The 24,160-nt window shown below is 49.3% G+C and overlaps 1 protein-coding gene across 11 annotated transcripts in view; it reads left to right on the top strand.

The window, feature by feature from the left end:
- The window catches only part of PKNOX2 (PBX/knotted 1 homeobox 2), a 307,502-nt gene that overhangs the window by 91,566 nt on the left and 191,776 nt on the right, over positions 1-24,160 (top strand). Inside the window, exon 1 of one of the 11 annotated variants that reach the window (XM_078058800.1) lies at positions 8,817-8,877. The exons of the other annotated variants lie outside the window; for them this stretch is intronic. The gene's annotated coding sequence lies outside the window, so the exon portion shown is untranslated. Of the gene's footprint in view, positions 1-8,816; positions 8,878-24,160 lie in introns of those variants that run through there. 11 annotated transcript variants of the gene reach the window in all.

The following is a 24,160-nucleotide window of genomic DNA, read 5'->3' as shown; positions in this document are numbered from 1 at the left end:
AGTGTTAAGCAAGGGATCAGCTTGCACAAAGGCATGCATGCATGAACCAGCATGATGTGTATTTGCAAAGTAAGCAGTTCAGGATTCTGGAGCAGAAGGCATGGTCCATGGAGTAGCAGGAGGTGAGTGCAGGAGCAAGAATGGGCAGGTCATGGAGAGCCTTCTATGTCATCTGAGGAGCTTAAGAGTTTTCATAGAGCCAACGGGGAGCCTTCGAAGAGGCCGTAGGAAATAGCAGCCAAGAAGCGGGCAGGCTCTGGAGCCAGACGCCCTGCTCTGCCACTTGCCGCTGCCTATGTGAATTTGGGTGAATGACTTAATCTCTCAGTGCCTCAATTTCTTAACCTGTAAAAAGGGTGTACAAGTACAAAATAGTACTTCCCTCGTTGTGAGAACTGAGTGAGTTGATCAGCATAAAGTGCCAAGAGCAGTCTTGGAACAAAGAGAATGCTCAATAAATTGTAGCTATTGTTAGTATTAAGGGATTTTAGGCTGGCGAGTGTCTTGGAGAGATTTGTGTTTTAGAAAGATCATGTTGGCAGGACTGAGAAGGCTGGATTAATGTGGATAAGACCGGTGGGAGACCTATTGCAGTGCTCTAGGCAAGCAGTGAGGAATGCTGGATGGAGGCGGTGGTGCTGTGGATGGAGGGGAGGGGCCAGAGTTGAGAACTCTGAAAGGGTACTTCCAAAGGGTACTTTCCATGGAGACTTCTAGGTTTTTACCTTATGTACTAGGTGGATGGGGGTTCCAGCAACTATGCCAGGAAAACCAAGAGAAGAATAGGTCTTCTGGGGGGTGGGTTTATTATTTTCCTCCTCCCTCCCTCCCTTCCTTCCTTCTTTGTTTCCTCCCTTCCTCCCTTCTTTCCTCCCTTCCTTCCCCCTTCCCTTCCTCCCTTCCTCCCTTCCAACCCACTGAGTTCGAATATGTATGGGACCCTTTGCTGGAGATGTCTGTCAAGACACTGAATATATACACTAGAGGACATGGCTGGAGATGGAGATTAGCCCATGGATGGTGGTCAAAGCCATGAAAGTGAATGAGATCACCCAGGGAGAGGATGCAGAGGAAGAAGAGTGGGCAAAGACGGGATCCAGAGGAACACAACATTTAAGAGGTGATGATAGAAAAACCACAGACGAGCTACAGAGAGGAAGGGGAGTTAGATGAATCTGGAAAGGGTGGCATCACCAAACCAGAGGAGTAGAAGGCTTTGTGATGGAGAGTGAGACCACAGATTCAGGTGCAACAACAATGGCAAATCCAGCAAGAGAAGGACTAGAAAGTATTCACTGACTCTGTTGGTGTGAGAGCCGTTGGCACCCGAGGGTGCAGGCAAGAAGAGGGGTGAGGAGTGCATGGGAGGTGAGGAAGTGGTACGAGCACATGTGTATGGGGCATGGCTGACCATCAACCTGGCTTTGCCACAGGACTGTTGGATGGGGCGGGAGATGATCTGGGGGCCAGCAATCATCAAGCAAATCCTACATGAGGCCCTTGGATTGGAAACCACTGGAGAGACTTGAGTCATTCATTTTTTTTTTAATTCAACAAATATTTATTGCATAACTACTATAGATTTATAAGTATGCTAAATGGCATTCAGGAATGAACGGGTCTAATAGAAGATGATAAGTATCAAATGATATACTGTGAATTGAATTAGGAAATATATTTCTTCTTGGGGTTGCCAGGAAATACTTCATGGACAGATGGCTTTTGAGCTGGGCTTGAAGGAGGAGTAGGGTTCTAATGGGCAGTTGTGGAAGAGAGGCATTTCAATAGATAGATGGGGTGTGCAAAGGCCCTGAGGTAGGTAAGTATGGAGCGTAGTAAGGGAACAAGAAATACTCTAATTTATTAAACTGTAGGGTCAGCACCAAAGTAGATTATAAGTTAAGGCTGGAAAGAGGTTAGAGCCCTGGTGTGAAGGCTTTCTGTGTCAGGCTTAGGGATTTGCACTTTATTCTATAGGCTGCAAGGGGCCATTGCAGTTTGGTTTTTTTTTAAGATTTTATTTACTTAATTTATTTGAGAGAGTGTGTGTGCGCGTATAAGTGGGGAGGGGGGAAGGGCAGAGGGGGGAGGAAGAGGGACAAGCAGACTTGGTGCTGAGCACAGAGCCTGACATGGGGCCCGATCTCATGACCCCGACACCATGATCTGAGCCGAAATCGAGTCAGACGCTTAACTGACTGAGCCACCCAGGCGTCCCTGCAGGTTTTGATATAAGGAATAAAAAGAGAAGACTTTGCCTTATAGGAGGGTCTTGCTGACACTAAAGTGTAGCATAGATCAGGGCAGAGAGGAGTAAGTTGGGAGACTACTATAACTGGGAATGACAAGTAGTGAAGGAATTAAGACACGTGTTGGTAACGGGTAAGGAGGAAGTGAACGTGGGAGATTAGGTGGGAGTTGGACCAGTAGGACTGAAACTGCCCATGTGGGGATGTGCTGGGCCTGGCTTAGCCAAGGGGCTGAAGTCAAAGTTGGAGGAGGCAGGGTTGGAGTGGTGGTGAGGGAGAAATCACCAAGAATTCCGAGATTTCTATAGCTCGGCAACTGTACAGATTTGGAAGAGAAGGGGTATCATTAACGGAAACAGTAAAGAGAAGAAGATGAGTTGGTTTGAGGGAGGGAGAAGGGACAAGGGTCACACTGAGTTGAGGAGGGCTGTGCCTGAGAAATGGCCATTGCAGGCGGGGCCAGGGGCCCTAGGCTGCCTCAAGCGCAGTGTCACTGGGGTTGTGGGTCAGCAACCAGGTCGCAGGGCGTCGGGAGAGAAGAGGAAGTGACAGTTGTGAGCATGCGCTGCTCTTTCAAAGGTTTGGCAGTGAAAGGAAAGAGCGAGATGAGAGGGATAGCACTCCTGAGGGTTAAGACAATAATTTAAAGGTTAAATAATTCTTCCTTTCATATTACAATTTAAGAAATACTTCAAGTCCATTATCTTGCTCCTCTTCACCATATTTAAGGGAGTCAGGCAGGGGCTATTACACCACTTTACAGATGAAGACACTGAGTCTCTGGAGGACACAGGGCCAGTAAAGTGTCATGGGTGGAGTTTTGCCTTCTGGGGAGTGTTTTCCACTGCACTGTTGTGCCTAAGGGTCGGTCTGGGGAGAGTTTGTGTGCTTACAGGTCAAGGAGGGCAGCCTGAGCAGAGGGAGAGACTGAAGATACATGAATACACACTCCCAATTGATGGGCACCGTGGGGTGGAGGGTGGGAGCCCAGGTGGGAACATCCTAGGGAAGGAGGAGGGGGCTCCACTTTTAGGGCAGGAGAAAAGGAGGGGGAGGTTACAGATACAGCATGTTGAGGAAGAGAGGAAGGACATTAGGCACAGAGCCAGGACACTGAAAACACCCAGATGAAAAGTTTGAAGACATTTATGAAGCAGCATGCCCACAGCACAGGAGTAAGTGGGGCGGGGCTGGAGGATGGAAGAGGAGAACAAGGGGCCTAGGGTCCATAGCTCTGGGCTGCAAGATGCAAGGCAGAGCCACCTGGGTTATGAATGAACCAATGAACAAAGGGCCCCTCTACGAAGGCCCTGCAAGTAGAAATCTTGAAGGTGGGAGGGAGTGTGTCCTATGCAACCCCCATACCTTACACTTTACCCCCACCCTCATCTCCACTTGGTCTCCTCTGATGTTCTAGGCTGTGATTGCTCATATTCTAGCCCTGGCCCCAGGAGAAGAATCGATCAGCTCATCCCCAAAGTTGAGGTGGTTCAGGATGGAGGTTGGCCCTCACTGGACATGAAGCAAGGTGGTGGAGGTGGGGGCTGGGAAGATGGACCCTGGATGGGTCTTCCCTCTGGAGGTAGGAGAATGAAGACAAGTGGGAGACACTCTGCCATAGCCTGGCTGGAGAATAGAGAGATGGCTTCTTGTACAGAAAGAGAACCCATGGAGGTGGCCTTTCTATCCGAATCTGTGCCTTTGATCTGGGAATCCGGGAGGGTCCCTCCCATGGGCCCAATGTTTCTTCTTGGCCACTTATTGGCAGTCCTGCATTCTGCTCTTCCTGTCTAGCCTCCCTGACTGGAATCCCAGGAATCTGCCCTCCTTGCTTTCAGGAGGTCATCTCGTCCTGGTGGTTGCAGTCCTTTAGGGAAGGAGCCCATGCTGTTCTTGTTCTGAGGCCAAAGCGTGTTCAGGGCCAAAGGAGGGCCATGACACCTCACGGGTCCCTGCTTCTCCCTTCGTGCCAATGTGGGCTCCAGCCTGTGTGCGGTGAATCAGGTGCAGGCACTGTGTTGGGGGCGTATAGCCATGTGGCGCAGACACAGCGGGGCCTCGCATTACTGCTAGTGGAACATGTGGACGAGGTGCTTTGAGGAAATCCCATGCTCACCGGCCACAGTGTTCAGGGTCTCTAGCTGTGGCTGCCTCCCACTGAAGGTGACCAACTGTTCCGGGTCACCTGAAACTGAGGGGTCTCCTGGGATATGGGATCTTCCGTGTGGAAGTCTGGAAAAGTGTCAGGGCACCTGGGACGAGATGTCACCCTAACTTCTCTCCCCTCTCCTACTTCTGGAAAAGTGCAGAGTTCATGGATTTTCCTCCAGGACGATGCCCCTAACACACGTGTAAAAGGATAACCTCTGCAATGTCATGCCACCATGCTTCACGGAGGTGGCTTTGGGATCTGCAGGCCCAGGTTGAAATCTCCTTTCTATTGCTTTCCTAAGTGTGCAAGTTTAGGTGAATTACTTTATGTTTCTGAGACTCTGTTTTCTTATCTCTAAAATGGAGGTAATATTATCAATCTCACAGGATTAAATGTGAGGATTAAATGAGGCAATGTTCATCAACATCAACATCAGTTGCCTCGCACGGTACAAGGCACTTGTAAGAGAAATCAATAAACGTTAGTTCTCTCTGATTCCTCCCTCACTATCTTTCTGGCATTGGAGTGATACCCATTCTACAGGTGGGGAAGGTAAGGCTGATGAGCAGGAATAGTTGACTCTGGCTCAAAATGGCAGATTCAGAAATCAGCAACAGATCCCTAGTTCCTGACTGCCGTCTTCCTACTTTGGAGTAGACAAGGGTTTCTCTACCTGGAATGTTTCTTGGGTGAGGGGGAAGGAACTGTTTTATTCACTTACTTACTTACCTGTCCATCCATCCATCCATCCATCCATCCATCTATGCATTCAACAAATATTCATTGAGTACCTACTTTGTGTCATCCATACATTCAACAAATATTCATTGAGTACCTACTTTGTATCTATGCATTCAACATCTATGCATTCAACAAATATTCATTGAGTACCTACTTTGTGTCAGGTACTTTTCTAGGTGCTGGAGATTCGACTGCCAACTAAACAGCAAAACATTTGCTGTCCTCGCGCAGCTTACATCCTGGTAGAGGACACACATAATAAACATCTATCTAATATAATGCAAAGTAGTAATAATTGCTCTGAAGGGGAAATAAAGCAGGTGAAGGTGGTAGAGAGTAGCCAGGATATGGGCATCATTCTGCAGGGTGGCTAGGCGAGGGGAGGGCCCTCTGAGGAGGCGACATCTGAGCTGAGGCCTGAAAAAAATATAGCCTGGGTCTCGTGGGCCTGACTTCCCCTCCTCCTGGAGCTTCCAGCTCAGGCCCAGCTGCCACAGGGTGGAGTCAGCTGCGGAGGAGAGACAGTCCGTCTCTGGGCTGGGGCTGCAGTGGTAGATGGGGGTGCAGCTGTTTCTTCAGCTGTCTGTCCACAGTGCTGACCCCTTCGTTGGTCTGAGCTTTTGGGATGGGGGAGGGACCCACACTGGAAAATCAGTTACTGAGGGTCAGATTGTGGTTGAAAATGACATGAAAGGGCTGCCTTGCTCCACCTGGGGACACTACACTGGGGGACAAGTCCCAGTGTATTTGGTTTCCTGCATGGCTCTATTTCTTTGGCATTGCCTTTTCCTTTAAGAAAAAAATAAATAACACCTCTGTTTGGACTGCATGCTAAATGATTTATGAACATTATTCTTCTCCGTTAGTTCTACCTGTAGGAGCTCCAGCCCTCGCAATCCTTTTCATGTTGATTAAGTACATTTGAAAGCAAAAGGAGACTGTCTGCAATTGCTTCACAGTATAGACTAGTGGCTTCCCTGGACTCAGGAGGAATTCCTCATCTTCCCTTTGCAGGAGTTCCTTTGCAGCTGGTTAAGCAGGAGATCAGTCCAGAAACACGTCGTCCGTCTTGTGTGTGCCCGAGGAGGCAGAGGGGTAGCGTTCTTTCTGGAGCTGGTAATTATGAATTTGAGATTCTGGAATCCTCTGGATGGAATCCAGGAGTCAGCCTTCTAGGGCAGGTGTGATTGCACTTGACTTGGCCCTGGCAGGTTGATGCTGGTCAGGAGGAGAGGAGCGTGCTTGTAAAGGGCCTGTCAGAGCTTAGCGTCATCAGGGCACCCCACTGAATAGGGTGGCGAGAGAGGGGAGAGAGAAGGAAGGTCACAGCCCAACCCTCTATATTCCTGGGCTAATGGAAGGTGCGCATGGAGAGGAAGAATGATCCATGGAGCCAGCTCTCAAGCGGAAGGGCCCCTTGGTTGGTTCTATAGTTAGGACGGGACCAATGCCCTTCTCTGGTTCCTCCCCCATCCCTTGTTCATTACTGTGTATGGACAACTTGGGCACACACTTTGTGGGCAGGTGGGTCATTAAGGGTCTGGCGTCAGCACTCACTTTGACTTGGAACGTAGACTTCTACAGATGCTGTTTCTACTACATATTCCGTCTGGTCTCAGCCTGGCCTGGCCCAGGGCTGCCTTCTGCAGGTCTTCGTGTCAAAACGTGGAATAGGACAGCTTTCCCTGAACTCCTGAGCTGCCCCAGAAATCCTGTAAGATTGTCCTCTTTTCTCTGCCACCCTGCCTTCTAGTTTCTGGGCTTTCAAATCCAGGCTCTGATGGTTTATTCAGAATCCCCCATCTTCAAAAAGTTATCGGGCTTCGTGGCTTCCCTTTGTATATAAGCCCTGAGTTCCGTCACACCTGTCACCCCTTTCTGCCCTCTTCAAGGTGACATTTCTTTGGACGTGCCTGGGCTAGACATGACAAGGCTTGGCCTCATCTTACCTTTCTTGCTCACGGGCTGGGTGACTTCGGAAAAGTCACTTCATATCCCTGACTCGAGATTCCTTCATTTATTAAATGGGAATAAGACCATGTGAGAAACAAATGAGATGGTAGTTTTGAAAAATGCTTAGTCAGTTGTCTTTATTGTCTCCTCATGACAAAAGTTCACACAGACCCTTAAAAACATGAACATTAAAAATCCTACCATCTAGCTGCATACAGACTAGGGCAAGGGTGAGATGGAAAACCCAAACCATTTGTGTGGAAACCCAAAGAGAAATGCCGATGGTGCCAACTCAACCTCAGGCCCCACAAAGGGGGAGCCAAGCTCCTCCTGGGTACCAGACACCAGCTTTTTGGGTCTGTGTCTGTTCCTCATACCGTCCTTGACATGGTGTCATCCCCATTTGAACAGAGGATGGAAATGAGACCCAAAGAGATTATGTTGCCCAAGATCACAAAGTTAGCAAGTTGTAGGGCTGAGAATCAAACCCGAGTTCTGTCCTGACCCTAATGTCCCGCGAGCTTCACCTCGCCGCCACTTCCAAATCCCTGCCTGCCTCTTGAACCTGTAATTCTGCCATTAGCAATTTATCCCTCAGAGCTAAGCATCCACTCTTTGGATTCTCTTTTGCTATCCCTCCCGCTCGCTCTCTCTCTCTCTAATGCACACACCGGGGAGAGTAGCCCATGAAGCACAGATTAATGTCGTGAGCTCCTTTCTTCCTGGCTAAAAGAGACAGCCAGAGTAAAATCTCTAAATTGTGGACCTGGGAGGGCAGCTGATCCTGAAAAGGGCAAAAAGGAAAGGCTTGTCCATCTAAGACAAATGTTATCCCCTACCGAGCTGTTCCTGGGCTGGCCCTACGTCTGTGTGAGCTGAGCCAAGCCCTGGGACGGCCTAGGAGATCCGCATCCTGCTGTCTGAGCCCCAGTTAACAGCCTCACCATCGTGGAACGCAACCTCCGCCTGAGGGACTCGGGGATGTGGTTAGGCGTCCTCATCCCCTTGCCAATACTCAGAGACACGTGCATGCAGGGCCCCATGTCCCTCACCCTTTGATGTGGAGGGCTCATCCCGGTGAAGCCTCTGTCCACTCCAAGAGCCCCTCTCTCTCCGGAGTGGCTCAAAGGGCCTTTTGAGCGAGGGAACGGGCAGCCTGCCGGCCTGGGAGGGAAGATAAAGGCGTGAGATCCCCGGAGGGCTCAAAGGGTCAGGGGCTGTGTATCTGGTGACTTCTGAATGCAAGTTCCAACAAAGAGAAATCTGTGGTGGGAGAGCCTCAGCGAAGGAAATAAAATCTCCATGAAAACAAACTTTTGTTGGAAGCTTTCTCCTCTTGTTTTGGCAGCGTTGCTAAGTCCTGGAAGGGGAAGGCCGTGTCTTCCGGAGCAGTTGGGAGGCTCTCAGATTGTCCAAATATCAGCTTGCTACTAGGGAACTGTTTTTCTCCCACCAGGAGGACCGGGCTTGGGAGTGAGCGCAGGAGTAATTCGTTTTCTAATCAAGGCTAGAATGAGTAAAAGAAAAGCTAGGGGGCAGCGCAGAGAGCTGTGGACTATGGGTTAGGCCCTTGGTGGACGCAGCACTGTGTGTGATACGGTTTGGTGACTCGGGCAGACCCTGGGCCTTACTTGTCTCAGCTGTAAAATGGACACAACTTGCCCAAGGTCTTTCAGCTAGAAAAGCAGGATGTAAACTTCTGTTTTCCAGTGCCTTGTAATTCACGAAAACCAGAGGGTGGAGGTGAAAGGATCTTTGAAGGCATCAGAGGACCACAGGAAGGTCAGATAATTATTATAATATACAGTGTGTATGTGTGTGTGTGTGTTTCTTCCTCTTTATCCCCAGGCCTAGGCAGTCACATACCACGCTCAGTTGTTTGGTTTCTGCATCTTGTTTTGCAAAGAACCAAGGGAATGGTTAAAGAAGGGGCTTTCCAGTCAGTCTGTGCTGCTAACTTGAATCAGTTAGCTATGTTCGGGGATGCTGGGGGCTCACAAGTTTTAGGGAATGCAGAGAATGAGGGCTTCCCCAGCTGCTGAGATGTTTTTATGTTAAGTAAGTATAAGGATACGGTTTTCTCTCTTTCTCTTTTTCTTTTCCCTGGAGTCCAGGGAAAAGGTAAGGATTTGTATTGGTCCAGGCCCCATAAGATTCTTTTTTTGACTCCATAAGAGTCTTCTTTTGTCCTGCTTCGGGAGAAAATCCTTTACGGTGGCTGTCATCCGGCAGAGCTCAGAGGACTTTGGAGTGGCAGGTAGCCAGCGGGATTAGGAAGGGACTGGGAGCTGAGCTGTGGTTTCGATTCTGCCTGTTCCTGACAGGCTGCTGTGACCCCACGGTGGGCCCTGTTCCTCTTAACCATAGACAGCACCAGAGGGAACGAGAGGGAGGAGGGAGAGAAACTCAGAGCAGTGCTGGCGGAGGGTGAATCCGAATGGGTGCCCAGAGCAGTCCTGGCGGGGGGTGAATCCGGATGTGTGCCCAGAGCAGTCCTGGTGGGGGGTGAATCCGGATGGGTGCTGAGGGGGCCTGAGAGGGTTGGCTGGGAGCCAAGGCGGCTTCCTCTCCTGCAGGCCCCCTCCCCACTCCTTCCCCAGCCAGAAGCTCAGGCTGATGCCATTGACTGCTGGTCTGGGAAGGTGTGTGTGTCTCCCCTGTGCTCTGAGCGTCTCCGAAAACTGAGAAGCACATAAGCTAAGTTCTCTCTTTGACTAGAGGGGCCGGGATGTGTCCGGGTTTGGGAAGGTCTGTCCAGGGAAGCCTGACTGAATTGGCGAAGGCACCTCCTCCCTCCCTTCTCCCTCTGCTGTCCCTTGCGCAGCCTTGCCAGGTCAGTCATGGGCTAATAACAGCACCAGGAACGCTGATGTCACATGGCTGGTTGGAACTGCCTGCGACAGTTAATAGGTGAAGTCTCCCACTGCTGACTGCACGCAGAGTCCACATGGGGCATGTTTAGGCGTGAGCGCATATGGAGGTAGGTGGGAGGCCTGTGTGTGCCAGCTGTCCTCCTCCCCTCCTCAGCACACACTCATGGGTACCCACGTACGTGCACGCACGCACGCACGCACGCGGAGCCATACACATGTCACACGCACCCAGTCATAGACACCTGCACACACAGAGCCATACGCACACGGAACACAGTCACACACATGCACGGCATCTACGCAAGCTCACGCTGTCAAACCACACACACACTCATACACACACTCATATACACATACACAGAGGCATGCTGGGGATATGAGAGAAATCTTTTCTAGGAGCTTCTTTCTTCCCTCTCCCATTTCCCCCCTTCCCCTCACCCCTGGACCTCCCTCTTTCCTCTCCCTTCCCTGGTCACCTCCTCCAGTTTTATCAGCAGGCACACAAGCCCTGGATGTGTCGGGCCAGCTTCATTCCATACGGTCTGGGTGTAACATGAGGCGGTACAAAGAACTCAGGGGTGAGAGCCAGACAGAGCTGAGCTGAGACCCTGACTTACCCCCTTAACTGGGTTCATGATATGGCCCCACTGGGCGAGTTGTTTAACCTCTGTAAGCCTCACTTTGCTCCTCTCCAGAAGAGGACTGAAAACACGCTCGTGCGGGGCCGCTGGGGCGCACGCACACGGGGACAGGGGACGCAGGTGCCTGGTGACAGGTATGCCCGGGTAGCATAGGCCGGCACGCAGGAAGCGCCCAGGGGATGCCAACTCCCTCCTTTCCCTGTTGTTCCCATCAGTAGATTTCTGCTGCTTGGCCACCATATTGGTGCCTGAGCCAGAAAGGCGGCCTGCCCTGCGGAAGTGTTTGGGGTGTGCTCTGCGTGGACTTTGCCTCATTTATCTGGGGCTGATTCAGCTCTGAGGGAGGAAATAACATGACTGTCATTTACTGACAATTACCCTCTTCCCAACAGCCTGCTCATCCCTTTTACCCAAGTAAGAAGGCTGAGGCACAGAGGGCTTAAGTCATTTCTCTGAGTTCCCACAGCTGGTTAAGTGGCTGGGAACCCAGCTCCCAACCCTGGCTTTCTGTTGCAGTAGGCAACTTGCAACAGCACTGGGGACACTGGTATGGAGCCCATGCTCAGGCGAATGGCACTGTTGGATCTGACGATTTAATAGGTCATCTGCTTCCCTTCTTAGAGCAGGCTCATTTGGATGGGACATTTCTTCTAACTTCTCTATAAAGATGGACGTGGGTAGAAAGGCATTGGTTCTGAGGACTTGGGCTGAGAGACATCTGAGGGGGCATCTGTGGGAACACATGAGATGAGTGGGGGGAGCTCCATTCAGGTTTGCAAATGCTGGTTGCACACCCACCTCACATTGGGTCCCAAGCTAGGTATTGGGGCTGCAGAAATGAGCAAGATATTGCTCCTGCCTTCAAGGAACTCTAAAGAAGTGAGCAGGGCGGGGGCTCAGGCATGTAAAAAAGATGTATAGACAATGAGGTGAATGCAACCATAGAGGAAAGTACCAGATGATGCATGGCAGTGATGGGGTGGGGATGGGGACTTGGTCTGGAATTTGCTTGGAGGAGGTGATGGTGGGACAGACCATCCTGAGAACTAGACAGGAGAAGGAGGAAAAGGGCCCTCAGGGAGCCAGGGACAGGGTGCACCACAACATGGAAGTGTGAGACAGCAAGAGCAAGGAGGGAGGGGTGGGCAGGGACAGACTGAGTGCTAAGGCTCTTGGATTATATTTTGCAGGTGATGGGGAGCTATGAAATGTATTGAAATGGGGGAGTGGTGTTGTCAGATTTATATTCTAGAACTTGGCCTCAGCACCAGTGGGAATGGGTTGGAAGGGACCAGACTTTCACAAGCGCATTCAAGATATGTTTCAGTTAGAATGCCTTTGGCTGCCAGTAGCAGCTAATCCAACCCAAAGTGGCTTAAACAGTAAGAAATTCTTTTTCTTACATATTATGAAGCCCAGAACCAGGAGTGCTCTAGAGTTGGAAAAATTCAGTGGCTCAGTGACATCAACAAGCACTCAGATTCTTTCTCTGCCATCCTCCGGTTATCAGCTCTGTTTTCAGACTAACTTTCCTCTGGGTCATACATCACACCAACGTGTAGGCAATTAAAAATAGTAAACTAAGTCATTTGTAAAACTGTGGGGACTGATGGAGGCTGTGGCCAATGGGATTGTGAATGCTCCAGGCCTGTTGGAATTTAAATTAGAAGATTTTAAAAAGCACAGGCAAAATATTTTAAACAAAGTCAAGAGACAAATGACAAACTGGGGGGAAAAAATTGCAACGCACATCACAGGACTAGTCTCCCTAATATACAAAGAGTTCCTAAAAATCAACAACAAAATACAACCCAATAGAAAAAATGGGCAACAGGCACCTGGGTGGCTCAGATGGTTAAGTGTCTGCCTTCGGCTCAGGTCATGGTCTCAGGGTCCTGGGATCGAGTCCTGCATCGGGCTCCCTGCTCCTTGGGAGCCTGCTTCTCCCTCTGCCTCTCTCTCTCTGTCTCTAATGAATAAATAAATAAAATCTTTAAAAAAAAAAAAGAAAAGAAAAGAAAAAATGGGCAAAGAATTTGAACAGATTATTCACAGAAAAGAAAATACAAATGGCTCTTAACATATGAAAGGATGTTCAATCTTACATGAGAAATTAAAACTATCCTGAGGTAACATTTTTCATTCATCTTTTAAATGGGCAACCATCCAAAAAGTTTGTTATCACACTGTATTGACAAAGTTCTAGGGAAACAGCTGTCTTATAGTGTAAATCAAAACAACCCGTTTAGAGGGCAATTTGGCAATATCTATCAAAATTATCAATCATATGCCTTTTGCCCCAGCAATTTCATATTGGGGAATTGATCCTAAAGATATACTTGTACATATGTGAAATAATATCCACAGAAGTTTATTCTTGCAACATTATTTGTAATAGCAAAAGATTGGGAAGAACCCAAATGTCCATCAGTTGGGATTAGTTAAATTAGTTAAATTATGGAATATTCTGACAATGGAATACTACACATTTAAAAAGAGGAAGGAGAGGGGTGCCTGGCTGGCTCAGTTGGTAGAGCATATGACTCTTGATCTTGGGGTCGGGAGTTCAAGCCCCACGTTGGAAGTAGAGCTTGCTTAAAAAAAAATGAAATAGTTAGAACTCCTCATATCAGTGAGATCATATGATACACGTCTTTCTTTGAAAAAAAAATGAAATAAAATAAATAAAAAGAAAAAGAGGAATGAAGGCTCTGTCTTTGTACTGATATGGAAAGATCTCCAAAATTATATTAAGCGTAAAAAGAAAAAAATCCACCAAGGTGCAGAAAAATGTGCATGAAAGGGGGATAACAAGAATCTGTATTTATGTTTGCTTGGATAAGTGGGGGACAGGAATGGGAGGGAGACATTTCATATAATTTTTTAAATTTTTGAACCATGTTACATATTACCTTTTTAGAAAAGATTTTGTTTATTTATTTTAAAGAGAGAGAACACTTCACACGGGAGTGGGGGGAGGGGCAGAGGGAGAGGGAGAGAATCTCAAGCAGACTCGGCCCTGAGCGTGGAGCCAGATGCGGGGCTCGATTCCACAACCCCGAGATCGTGACCTGAGCTGAAATTAAGAGACAGGCACATAACTGACTGAGCCACCCATGCGCCCCACATATTACCTTTTTAAAAACAAAACAAAGGAAAACCAGGAGCACTGTGCAAATCCCACAAAACATCCGGGAAAAGCTGCTGATTTGCAGCCCTAGGCTCTGAATTATGCAGTGATAGTGGAGATGGAAAGGGATAGATTTGAGAAATGTTTTGTGGTTTTTTTTGAGAGAGAGAGAGAGAGAGAGCACACACATACATGTGAGCAGAGGGAGAGGCAAATGGAGAGGGAGGGAGAGAATCCCAAGCAGGCTCCACACTCAGCTCAGAGCCTGACGCAGGGCTTGATCCCATGACCCAAAGATCATGACCTGAGCCGAAATCAAGAGTTAGACACTTACCTGACTGAGCCACCCAGGCGCCCTGAGAGATGTTTTTTTTAAAAGAGTGAAATCCCCCTGATTGTGCATAGGAGTGGGAGAGAAGGCAGAGGCCGAATGCAAGGGGATCCCCCAGTTATGGGTAACTGGCAGAAGATGGCATCATTATGAGATGGGGAGACTACAGAGAAGCATGTTGGGGGAAGCAAGGATTCCTGGAGAATCATTTCACTTCTCAACTCAGTCACTCAATTCCTGGGGCCCTACCTTGCCCTATTTCTCCATCCATCCACAGGAGATATTTCTGGCCACAGACTTCTAGTTTGCTGGTGTTCCCTCCTACCAGACACAGGGTATGAATCCCAAGATAGGGTTGGGTCTGTAGGCAGCTCTGGGCAGCATCCTGAGCATGAAGTCTTCCAGGGAGAAGAGGCCCATGTCTGGAGCACTAGGGAGGAGGCCCAATAAGTGGGCATGACAACAGAGATCCCACATTCCTCACTGAGTCAGTGTGTCCTAGAGAAAGGGCAGGTCTCTGCGTTCCATTTCCCATCTCCATTCGAATTCTCTTTGACTCACCATCTGCTGCTGGGGAGGACTCTGGGGCTGTGAGCCTGGTGCTGGGGCATCCCAGAAGATAATGACCTGTTCTCCCAGGATTAATGTCCACCCAGGGGTGCCGTGGCCCTGACAGCAGTGGGACACATGGAACCCAGAGGAAGGGGAACCCAGAGGCAGGGAGCGCGAGGCAAAATGAACGTGCCTTACGGGACATTCATGTGAGAAGTGCAGTGGGATGGGATGTGTTCAGGGTCCATCTATCCATTTGCTGACAATAGCAGTCCCCTCAGCTGTGGGTCCTGCTGCAAAGCCCCTCTGCAGAGTTGGGGGGCCCGAATGAAAAAGGGACCGAACAAACAGTTAATGGCAGCCGTGCTGTTGGGTGGTGGCGGCATTATGAACTGGTATGTGAAATATGGCCACACTCTTGGTTTTAGTTGGAGCTGGAAAGGATAAGAAGACAATTAATAAATCATTTAGTGCCCTGAGTTTAAGTAACTTATTATTATGGGCTGCATATATTTATTACGCTTCACTGAGCAACATTGGCAAATTTCCTTCAAATGTCACATAATTTGTATGCAATTTGTTTCAGAAGGGTTTTTTTTTCTTTTTTTTAATGCATATATAAATTATTAACCTGAATTCTTCAGGACAGATTGCCAGAATCCTAACCCCTCCCCCACCATCCCTTATGAGTCTCATAAAGACTTTCTGTCCCCAAAATGATGACAGGGCCAGCCGAGGGGCCAGGAGAGGATGCAGAGTCCCTTGCTGTCTCCTTGGGCTGCGCTGGGGCAGAGACCTAAATCCTGGCTTCCAAAGCTTTGGTGAAAAGATAAGAAATCAGGCTGGCAGGGTGGCTCCATCCTTAACTAAAACCAGGGTCCTGTTGCCTCCAGGGCTGGAAGCATTTCAGACGCTGATGACTCCAAAGTGTTCATTTTGTCACTGGGCAAGCCAGGCCCACAGAGGGGCGACAACTGTCTCTCTGTCTCTGAGATGAGCTGGAGAATCTGGTCCACATTTTTTCAGGCCTGATTCTGGGCTGTCCTTGTGTTTTTCTTGGTGGAGCCGTTTAAAGTTTTGGTACGATGAAATCTTTAATTGACTCCTGAATTATTACAGCCCCTCCCCACAAAGATTCTCCTGTGCGGAGCTAGGGATTGGGTCACAGGACAATGTGACTGGCTTGCCCCTCCCCTTTCCAGGTGCCTTTTCGAACATCGGCACAATGTGCATCTACTGAGCACCTAACGTGTGACAGGTGCTCGTGATGTGCGCGTGTGTGCGTGTGTTGTATCTTACGATGTCCCTGACTCCACAGGGGTCAGTGCCCACGGGGCAACTGAGTGAGCCAACCAGGAACGAGCACAGGCAGCTCCTCAAGCTCAACACGACTTACAGGAGCTTGGAAGCATCTCGAAGGAGACTCATTTGGGATTTTCCAGATAGCTAAAAGGCTTACTTCTTAAAATCCTCCAAGGGTGTTTTAAACATCAGCAGTGGACGTCCTCCCCTATTTTCCTGAGTAAATGATCCTGAATTTGACCAAACCTGATGTGCTGATTCACGAGGCTGCCCCTTCGTGTTCTCCCTGCTCGACCTCCTCCATCACCTGCGTGCACCTCCTCTTTTATTGCTTCTATCAGCCGAGGCCTGAGTATACCAGAAAACGGGTCCTGTTAGAAGCAGGTGTAAAATCAGTCTGAAACAGCTCTAAGTGACAGTCTGGGAGGTTCCCTTCCGAGTAAGGTTCATAAACTTTAGTGGGAAGATTTTGTGACGTGGACTTTGACTGCTCAGAGATTTTTAAAAATGGTTTTCTTTCCAGTATTTTTTATACCATGTTGGATTTATGATGTTACTGACTAGCTTACTCACGCACCGGTAAGGAAGGCGTTTTTGTCCCAGAAACGATGGCCTGTCGGCTGGGAGGCTGTGAATAGAGCGGTAGGCTTGGTAAAAAGCATTTTATCTCCTAGTTTGCTTTCAAGAGGGTCACAGGCAAAGTTCCCTGATTCAGTTATTTTAAGCCACCAGAAGGCAACTTGACTATGAGAGGGGGGCCTCTTGTTTACTGGGGGATTTTGCACATCAGTCTTGGGAAAGCATCTGCCGCGGCCTTGCTCACCAGCTCTGCCTTCCCCTTTACCCCTGGAGGGTGCTAGCTCTTCACTCTGCCAGAGACAGAGCTGCTTTTGTGTCTTCTCCTGAGGGGCGGCCCAGCCTACCTTTCTGCAGCCCGACAGAGGGCCCTCTGAGCAAGTCCCGCCTCGACGGGGCCTTCGTGGTCCCCTCCGTGCACGGGGACAGTTGCCTCTGCCCGCCTCTGTCTGCCTCCGCCACCCGTCAGCTCTTTCGCTGGCGGGTGCCAGGTGGAGACAGTCAGCTGCTCAGGAGAGAGATTGTTCTGGGTAGTTACTGCTAGCAAGGGATCCCATTTTATCTACCTGCCATCGGAGTAATCTGTCCTCTGCTGGAGACACCTCAGAGGAGCAATGAGCAGGTGAGGCACGGCAGATGGCAGGGCAGCCGGGTGACTCCGGGCTGGAGAGCGAAGTGGCCAGCCCAGCTCCGGAGGCCTGGGGCCTGTGCGCTGAACTCAGGAAACCTCCCCCGCCCTCCCCTGCTTCTGGCCAGATCGGGCCTCCTTCAGGAAAGGCACAGTTTTCCTACTCCGTTTGTTCTCAGATTGGTGTTATACCCTGGAGCCAAATTAGTGGCTAAGAACAATTGGAGACAAATGCTCTTGCAGCATCCCGCTGTGATCTGGGGATCCAGGTGGGGACACCAGCCGCGTGGTTGCCTTCTCCACTGAGCCACCCCTCCGCAGAGAATCAGCATCCCAAACCATTCAGCACAGCCAAATTCCCTCATAATCAGCCTGCGCTGTGCACATCTGCCTAACCTCAGTTAAACAAGCTGGAGCCCTGTTAAGTTATTTATGAAACAATATTCAGGACCAGCCCCCCGAGGCGAGTTAGGAAGTAATGAATGGAAGTGCTATTTGGAGCGGCCTGCTCACCAGGGCCTGTGGCTGGCCTGCCTGAGTGAGTGGCTCTCTTCCCATAGGGGCCAGAGGCTGCAAGGGTCTCCTTGCCATGCCTGCCGTGGTGGTTGTTGGCTTGGCAAGGACTTTAGAGCACCTTTAGGACTAGTCTGAGGGGGAAGTGGCTGACCCTCCACCTCGTCATTATCTGGATGGACCTGCCTGAAGTGGGGAGACCCTCCCTCCTCTGTGGTCCCTACGTACGTGCTAGACGACACTTAACCTCTCAAGCAACTGGTATCTGTTTCTCCCTTTAGACTCTGGACTCCTTGAGGGCAGGGAGCTGGATTTGTTGCTCATTATTGATCTCCAACCTAGGCAAGGGTCTGACACACTCAAAACACATTTTGTAAATTGAACGAATGGAGCCACTGGCCGGCTTCCAGTCCTGGACTTCCTTGGGTCAGTTTCACCCCTTCTCTCAATCCGTTTCTGCAGGCATGAAATCAGGAGGTTGGAATGGGTGATCGCCAAGGTTCTAGCCCGGTCTAACCGGGCAGGGTTCTGACAACCAGCTCTCCCCCCGCCTCTGGGCCCGGCTCCACCAGGATAGGCATCACCCATTGTGGCTGAGGTCCCCTCTGCCCTGGTGACGCTGGCTTAGTCATTCTGTAGGTTTCCAGCCTGGGTCTTGCTCTCTGGTCGCCAGATACTGAGCTCTGCCTGTGCCGTTTTTCCTTAATATATCCTCAGTCTCGTTACTTTTCTCGGTCACACAGTTGAGATTTTCCTCCCAAGTAAAGCCAGATGCAAAATGAGAGCTTGTTGGCACAAAGAGATGCATTCGTTCTGCCCTAGGCTGCATCTCCTGGGTAGGCTGTGCTACTCTTCTTTCTGGCCCCAGACCCCCTCCACCAGGGGAATGGAGGGCCTCTTCATTTCTCCCCAGAAGAAGGTCAACCTGTAGCCCATCATGTCCCTTTATCATGCCGCCTTTACGCCTGCGGTAGAACTACCCTTGCTTTTGGTGAAACACCAACAACCGTAACGGTCATCATATTTACTTGCATGAGAGAAATAATTTTAACTTTTCAAAGTATAATTATTTCACTTCATTTTTACAATATCTCTGTGCTGCCAGCAAAGCAAGAATAAACATCCTGATTCATTTGAGGCCCAAAGATTTATTGGAATCTAGTTCAAGATTTTTTGGAATCTTAGAACTTTCCAGCCTAATGTGAGCCTTGTGAATATCCCCTCCGCTGATTCTTAACCTCTCTGGGGACATGGACAGCCTTGAAATCTTGGTAAAAATGTATAAATCTCTCCACGGAAAAATATACACACAAACACCATTCTGGATAAAATCTCAAAGGGTTTGTTGACCCCTAAAGCCTTAATTAAGATTCCTCTTACCCTGATCCAGCCACTCGGTTCAATAGATGAAGAAACTGAGGCCCAAAGAAGGTCAAAGGCCACATAAGGTCAAAGGGCCGTGAAGACAGGACTGTCTCCTGGGCCCTGACTAAAATTAACTTTCCAACACACCAAGCTGCTCACCGCTGTATCAGGTGAAGGGCCCAGATCCCCTCATCTTGTTCTCAGCTTCCTATTCCCTTTTCCTTTTAGATTCCCTGCAGTGGATGCATGTGACTGTCTTTTACTTCAAACTAGAGGTGGCCCAGCTCGCTACCAGTTGCCTCCTACCTCCTACCAGTTAAAAAAAAAAATTTTTTTTTTCTTTTCTTTTTTTTCCCCTAGATTTTGTCTCATTTGTGCAGGACCAGCATTCTGGAATCACCCCGGCTCAGAGGTTTCCACAGGAAAGCTGTCTTTCCTGTCCCTCCGTGTTCTCCCCACCGGCCTTCAGAGACTTGGGGTTCCCTGCTCTCTCTGTGGGCCCCGGGCTCCCTTATCCTCACCTCGGCTGTCAGCAGCTCCTCTTCCTGCTCTTGAACATTCTTAGGCTCTTTTTTTCTTCTCTGGTAGAAACTGAGAGACGTTAGTGATGGCATGTATTTTTTAAAATTGGGGTAAAATACATCTCACGTAAAATTGACCATCTCTACCACTTTTAAGTGTGCGGGTTCAGTGGCATTAAGTACTGTCATCGTGGTGTGCAACCATCATCACCGCCCATCCCCAGAACTCTTTTTATCTTGCAAACCTGCATCTCTGTATCTGTGAAACCATCACCGCCCATCTCCCTTCCCTCCCAGCCCCCCGCGGCCGCCATTTTACCTTCCATCTCTGTCAATCTGACTTCCCTAGGTCCCTCACGCGAGTCATACCGTTTTTGTCCTGTGGTGACTGGATCAATTCCCTTAGCACCGTCGCCTCCAGGTTTATCCACACTGTACCGTGTGTCAGAATTTCCTTCCTTTTCAAGGTTCAATGATACTTCATTATATGTATTGGCCACGCTTTGTTCATCAGCTCATCTGTCCATGGACACTTCGGTTGCTCCCCCCTTTTGGCTCTCGTGACTAAAGCTGCTGTGAGCTTGGGTGTGCAAACATCTCTGAGCCCCTGACTTCAGTTCCTTGGGATGTATCCTCAGAATTGGAGGGATTTGTTTAAGGTGTCTTAACTATTCACCGCTCTTCCATAAGTCTGTTTTTATTCTATTCTTAAACTAACATCTGTTGAACAACTCCTGGTCCCACCGGGTCTGTGGCACGTGCCTCAGAGGGCGCTTTCTTGGGGAGTTCTGGAGGGTCTTTCCTGTCCTCTCTCCCTAAAAGGCCCCCTCCACTCCCCAGTCACTTCTGCTCCTTAATGGTGCTGCGTTTTTCTTCTTAGTGCTTATCACCACTTGACTTCCATATATATGTGCATACATAGTTTGTTTGTTTCCCCCATTAGAATGTGAGCTCCATGAAAGCAGGGACTTCTCTGTTCTGTTCATTGTTATATCTTTGATGTCAGGCACAGTGCTGGTACATGTGCTGAAGACATAATTATGAAGTTATTATTTTTTTGAAGATTTGTTTATTTATTTTAGAGAGGGGGGAGGTAGGGGCGGAGGGAGAGGGAGAATCTCAAGAAGACTTCCCACTGAGCGGGGAGCCTAACGTGGGGTTCGATCTCCCGACCCTGAGATCATGACCTGAGCTGAAATCAACACTTAACCGACTGAACCACCCAGGTGCCCTAATTATTAAGTTATTATTAACTCAAATGAATGATTGAATGAATGAATGAATGAATGAATAAGCGAGGTACTATTCCTACCTGCAAGGCTCTTCCAGCCAGGTAGGCAGAGAGACTACGTTAAAATGGTTCTATGGCAGAATACAGGGGCTGGGAGAGCTAGGTAGTGGGACCTGTGACTGTGGCTCTGGGACGGCCCTGGAGAGAGGACCCTGGAAGCACCTGCATGTACGGGGCAGATTTTTCCCTCAACATTGTTAAAAAGGCCCATGTGACTGAGTAGCTTTAAATTCGTTTCCTGCCAGCCTCCCTACCGCCTCATGACATAACACTGTCATCATCAGTCTCCAGGCAAGGAAACCAAGATGGAGCCAGACTGGGGCGCCTGGGTGGCTCAATTGTTAAGCATCTGCCTTCGGCTCAGGTCGTGATCCTGGGTCCTGGGATCGAGGCCCGCATCAGGCGCTCTGCTCAGCGGGGAGCCTGCTTCTCCCTCACTCCCCTTGCTTGTGTTCCTTCTCTCGCTGTGTATCTCTCTGTCAAATAAAGAAATAAAATCAAAAAAAAAAAAAAAGAAAAGAAAGAAAGAAAGAAAGAAAGATGGAGCGAGATTAAGGAACTTGCCACGGCCATGAAGCCAGCGAGTAAGACGGGTTTAGAGTCTGACTTCTTTTTCTTTCTTTCGTCAGTTATTTTTCTCTTCCTTATTAAGTTTCTTTTCACAAATTACAAAAGTGGTGGTGCTCATTGCCACCAGAAACCAGGCAAAGATATGCTACAAATGGTGCACCTTCTCCCTCTGGTCCTGCTGCCCCGTCAGCACCAGGGTGAACACGCCGGCCAACCCTTCCATGCTGCCTCCGCGCTCACACAAACGCACGCAAAGGGATCAACTCACTCTAGAGTTTTCTCTGTTCTTATAAAAATGGAGCCACTCCACACACATCCTCTGCTACTTACTTTTCCCATTTTGAACACCATGGCCATCTTGTATGGCAAAAGATGTAGATCTACTGCATTCTTTTAATGACTTCATTTATGTACGGTATGGTTGTACCGCGGGTTATGCAAGCAGTCCCCTACTGGTGGGCATCTCGGTTGTTTTTCACTTTTTCCCACAATAGATCCTTGGGCACTGCTACTTTTTCCCTATAGGATACATTCCCAAATTGGAGCTACCTGGCCAAATTCTATGTGTATTTTTAATGGTAATAGACACTGTATACTACTTTTCCAAAAGGTAGTAGCAACCCAATGTCATGCTTTTAACCACTGCACTTTCTAGGCCTGACTGACTGTCCCCACCCTTCTTCCCTTCCTGCGTTTCCTCAGAGCCCAGTACCCTTGGACTCATCCCAGCCTCTTCTCACCTGACTTAGGACTCTCCAGGAAGGCAGGAGGGACACCTCTTCCTTCTCTCACCTGTGGCCGTATGTGGCCCTGGGCAATGCTTTGTCCTCTCCCTTGGCCAGTGAGGACTGGTGGTCAAGAAATCTGGATTATAGTTCTAACTCTGTCGTAAACCAGCTGTTTGACGTTGGGCAAGCCACTTCACTTTTCTGTGTGTTGGTTTCTTCATTCATAAATTGAAGGAGGTTGGGCTGGGTGACCTGTAAAGCCCTCCCCCTCTCCAGATGACCTTTTTAGTTTGAGACACCCACAGAGCCGGATCCCAAGTGGAGCACTGGGGTCTGTCTGCTCTCTGGGTGTGGCGGGGAGTGGGTGCTGAAGACAGGACAGAAGAGCCTTTCTACTGCTAACTTCCCTCAGAAGGCCTCCCTGTAGCTTTGATTGCTGGTTCTTAATGGGTAGGCTGGGGATTCTGGAGCCAGACTGGGACAGACCTGGGTTCGAACCCAGCGCAGCTATATTCCAGTGGCATAACCTTGGGCCTCTTGCCTCACCTCCCTGCACCTTGACTTCCGAATCTGTTAAATGAGCAAGATAAAATGGCCTCAATATCCTGGAGCAGCGCTGTCTAATACAACTTTCTGTGATGATGGAGATGTACTCTATCTGAACCTTCCAGTAAAATAGCCACTAGATACATGTCGAGCACTTGAAATGTGGCTGGTGAGGCTGAAGCCTGAATTTTAAATTTTCTGTAATTTTGATTAATGAGGATTTGCATTTAAAAAGCCACACGTGGCCAACAGCTACCTTGCTGGACTGGGCAGCTACAGAGGACGAAAATGAGGTAGACGGATACAGTGCATAGGAAGCACTTAGCTAGCCCAGGGTCTGGCACATAGTAAGCACTCAATAAATGTTTGCTATTATTAGGTATTATGTGTCTTGCTTTCCAGCCCGCCACACCTCGTGGCTCTCAATGACACCCCATACTGGCTGTCCCAGAGTCACCTGGGGGAAGGAGGGGGAGGGGGGAGGTGTTGCCGCCATGGTGCATGTCAGTAATGAGCCTTGCACTAAATGTTTCTGGTCCGCTACTTTCCCTGGAGGGTCATGTGAGCCAGAGTGGTATGTGGCCTGCTTTGCAAGTGATTAACATGGTGTAAGCAATCTGCATAGAGAGAAAAAACCCTCCGTTGGTATTCCATTATTCTATTAGAGTTTCAGAGCCGGGATTAAGTGGACATGATTTCTTCCTATGGGCCATTAATTTTGTTTTATTGCTGGTCTGATGGCCATTACCCTTTTTTGCCAATGCATTCCCCCATTAGGTTTGTACAATTAACAAAATATGTGCTGTTAGGGCTTTGATAGGAACAGTGGGATGGAAATAAAGGGTGGGGGTACAGCCGCCCTGAGTTGGGGTGGGGAGAGGCCGGGCCCAGGGGTGGGGCCGCAGGAATAAAGGGGGGTGGGGCTTCTTCTGCACCTGCCCAGTAGCCATTGGCATTCCAGGGAAACTGCCCGAAGACCTTCTCCGCCTTTCACCAGGCTAAGGGTGGAGTTGCCCAGGTGAGAGGGAAGGACACGAGGCGGGCCTGCCCGGTGGGACTGGCGTTTTCCTGAATCCCATCCTCCACCCTGCACCTGGCACAGCACAGCTGAGAACATAATGAGCCACTCACCCCCGTGCTGTCACCTTGAACCCGAAACTCTGCTGTAGGCCGAGTAAGTCAGCCTCTGGGGTCTGGCCCTGTGATGGGAGAGACTTCCAGGCTGACACTCGCTTTCTCTCAGGGCAGACAGAGGGCCTGTGCATGGTTAAAAGGGGGTGACTGATCCTCGGCGTCACCCGGTGATTGCCACATGGAAAGGCAGGATTGACATTGTTAGGTCGTTCGGTCTTTGGAGAAAACATAGAAATATGGATTGTTAAAATGTGAAATCTCCCACTTTTTAGATGTTGGCAGAATTTATAAAAATGCCGTGGGGCACCTGGGTGGCTCAGTCGGTGAAGTGTCTGCCTTCAGCTCAGGTCGTGATCCCAGGGGC

The sequence above is a fragment of the Halichoerus grypus genome, chromosome 11, assembly GCF_964656455.1.
Source record: "Halichoerus grypus chromosome 11, mHalGry1.hap1.1, whole genome shotgun sequence".
NCBI lineage: Eukaryota > Metazoa > Chordata > Mammalia > Carnivora > Phocidae > Halichoerus > Halichoerus grypus.
The sequence above is the reverse complement of the archived record's forward strand: the minus strand, read 5'-3'. Positions and strand labels throughout refer to the sequence as shown.